The following is a 3538-nucleotide window of genomic DNA, read 5'->3' on the forward strand; positions in this document are numbered from 1 at the left end:
CATCCTTGGAATGGGTGGAAAAACTGGCATTGGAAGTGAGAGATATGGAGGAGGCGTATGTGTCAAATCCTACGGAGTCCAGTCTTAAAATGTGGAGTGAGGCTCAATCTGTATATAGATCGTTAAGGGCCCTCAGTCAAGGGCTGAGTCGAGAAGATTTCTCTCATCTCAAAGATTTTTTGAGGAGGGAGAGAGTGCGGTGCGGCTACTGGCAGTAATAGCTAATTCACAGAGGGAAAAATTATATGCTACACAGGTGTCATATTCTACTGAATCTCTTAGAGATTTTTTGAATTCCATGGAAATACCAAGTCTTCATGGGGGAGACCAAGAGGCTTTGAATGCCCCGTTAACCCTTGAAGAGATACAAATAGCAGTTGCAGGGACACCTAATAATAAAGCACCAGGAGTCGATGGCCTTCCCCTGGAAATATACAAGCGCTACGGACGGGATCCAACATTAACATTAATCATCCTGTGGTCACTATTACCTAATGTATCCCTAATTTCTATGTTCTCAACTAGGTCTGCATTATTAGTGATAGATCCAGAATTGCATTCTTCCTGGTCGCAACCTCAACCATCTGATCCATGAAATTGTCCTGCAACAGGTTTAGAAAACAGCCAGCCTTCATAGAATGAGCGGTACCATGTTCCCAATCAATGTCCAGATAATTGAAGTCACCCATTTTAACAACATTTCCCTGCTTCTCGGCTATTTCTTTTTTGTAGTGTAAGCGAGCCTCCTTCTCCCTTATGTTCAGGGGTTTGTAACACACATCTATAATAGGTTTACAACTAGAATCAGTCTTATCCAGTTCTAGCCACAAAGACTCAACACCATTGCAATATTCTATCATGAGGCATCTCGTATGTGCGCAGTGAGATTACTTTTCACATATATGCATACCCCTCCTCCCCTTCTACCAACCATGTCCCTCCTGAACAGGTTGTACCCTTGTGAAGTAGTTGCCCAGTCATGTGAGCTGTCTAGCCACGTTTCAGTTATTCCCACTACAGTATATTGTAGTCCTCTTCAAGTATCAAAAGTTCAAGCCCTTCTAGTTTATTTGCTAGACGTGTAGCATTGGTGTGCATTTATATTAGTTTAGTGCTAGGGGTTTGGGCTATATTATTGCTCGTTCCTGAATCCAAAATTATTCTTTTATTTGACCCAGGTGTGGTAGATACATTACTAATGTGTTTGACTGGAGCTTGCTAGCAGTAGATATATGCCCCAACATGTAAAAAAAGAAAAAAGTTGGCAAATAGGTAGAAGGAGAGGCACTGTGTAAGTGACTGCACGCAGCCCGGAGCATGCACGCAGGACAGGCTCCGTGGGACAGATGAAGACATTGGACTCTGCGCTGGAGATCGGCACTAGCGCTGGAAGGACTGTTGGAAACGAGTGGGAGGAACTAGGTGCTCGCATCAAGAGGCATCACATAAGGTAAGTACTTAAAGCAGCATTGGTGAGGGAGTATATGTAACATATAGATTAAAATATATATATTTTCCAGCAATACATATATTCACAGGCAAGAAAAGAAAAATATTTTATCTTCCTATATATTTTCTGTTATATACCTTTTTTATATATAGTGTCTTGCTGCACCTTCCTGAAGAAGTGGCCAAAATGGAGCCAGGAAATGCACGGATGGTGTTTTTATTGTTGTACCCTTAAGACAATAAAAATCATAGACCTCCCGTGAAAAAGATTTCTTTGTTCATCTACCACATCTGAGCGCCTCTGGTACCTCCACGTTTTTGGGGCCTATTGCTTCATGCTCGATAATAATTTTATGTTTGATTGGGCTTCCTATCTCCAGGGACCCGAAGCAACTTTAGGGGCATGGCCCTTGGAGATGACAATTGCTATAGCAGCCAAATTTTTTTTATGGGCGTTAAAAAGATGATCTGCGGATGATAGGGAATTAGACCACTTTTGGAATTTTATACACCTATTTCATTAAAAATAATTATAATTTATGTTTTACTATGACTTACGACAAAGAGAGTATTCATTTTTGAATCTCGTTTTCTACATAGATGCAAAAATAGGAAAGGTTTGCACTAAAACTTATCGCAAACAGACATCAATTAATGTGCCGTCACAAGTGGATTCTTGTCATTTATAACATACTAGAAAAGCAACTCCTGTTGGAAGCAAACAAGAATAAAAGAAATTGTTTTAAAAAGACAAATTATGTGTAAGAGAATTTGGAATTAGAAAATGTATAGAGGTAGACGCTATACCCTATGGTTTCTGAGAAGAACAGAAGCAGCTCTAAATAAAAGTGTAGAGATTATGAGTATGCTATTTGAAGAACAGAAGTAAAAAGAAAAAGAAACCAAGTATTCCAGCCTTATCTATGCCCTTTAGTCTGGAATACTGGGAAATTGTAAAAAAAAAAAAATATTCCTTTCTTATTCTCAGATCCAGATCATTTTAATATTTTTTCAGGAATATTTATGTGTTATTTGGAAACTTAGAATATATTTAGTAGCACAGTCCCTCCCCTCGTGTATATGAACATTATTTTGTCATACTGCTAGACTACAAGTGAAGCATGGCTGGTGTGGGAGTGGCTCTAGGGGCTGGCTTTCAGTTGGTATTTGGCCTAGTGTCTATTCTAATTGAAGATAACACTATATAACCCATGGTAATATACTTTTCCTGGGATTTTATGGTAAGTACAACCCCAATTCCAAAAAAAGTTGGGTAGCTACATAAAAACAGAATGCAATAATTTGAAAATCTTGTTAAATCCATATTTTATTCACAATAGAAAACATATCAAATGTTTAAACTGAGAAAACATACAATTTTAGGGGGAAAAATATAGTATTCTAACTGCTTAACAGTCTTGAGTCTTCTTTGTTGTATTTTTCATTTCAAGATGCGCCAATTATTTTCAGCTGGTGAAAGATCTGGACTGCAGGCAGGCCAGTTAAGCACCCGTACTCTTCTACTACGAAGCCATGCTGTTGTCATAGATGTGGTCATAGATGCAGTATGCGGTTTCGTATTGTCCTGCTGAAATATGCAAGTTCTTCCCTTAAAAAGATGTTGTCTGGATGGGAGCATATGCTGCACTAAACCTGGATATATACAGTATTTTAGCATTGATGGTTCCTTTCCAGATGTGCAAGCTGCCTATTCCACACGTACTAATAGACACGTGCGCCAGCAAAAATTCCTTTCGGTTCGTTTTGTTTTGGATGTCTCCTTATTTCATTTTTGGGATTGGGGTCTGAAACTCAACATTAAATGGTGACATTAAATGTTTACTTTTTTCTTTTTACCTTTTCACAGTCCACAGAAACAATAACAAAACTGTGCGTGCAGTTCCCCCCAGCAATTCATACCAGACCCTTTAGGTCTGTTAGGAATTTTAGTGGGAACCCCAACGCCAAAAAAATGCGTGGGGATCCCCCTAAAATCCCTTACCAGACCCTTGTTCCAAGCAGCAACCTAGCAGAGCAGGAAAGGGGGGGGGGGTGCGTCCTCTCCCCCCCCCCCCCCCCCCCCCAAGCT

The sequence above is a fragment of the Nanorana parkeri genome, unplaced genomic scaffold, assembly GCF_000935625.1.
Source record: "Nanorana parkeri isolate BGI_ZX_2015 unplaced genomic scaffold, ASM93562v1 scaffold2343, whole genome shotgun sequence".
In the NCBI taxonomy this organism is placed as follows: Eukaryota; Metazoa; Chordata; class Amphibia; order Anura; family Dicroglossidae; genus Nanorana; species Nanorana parkeri.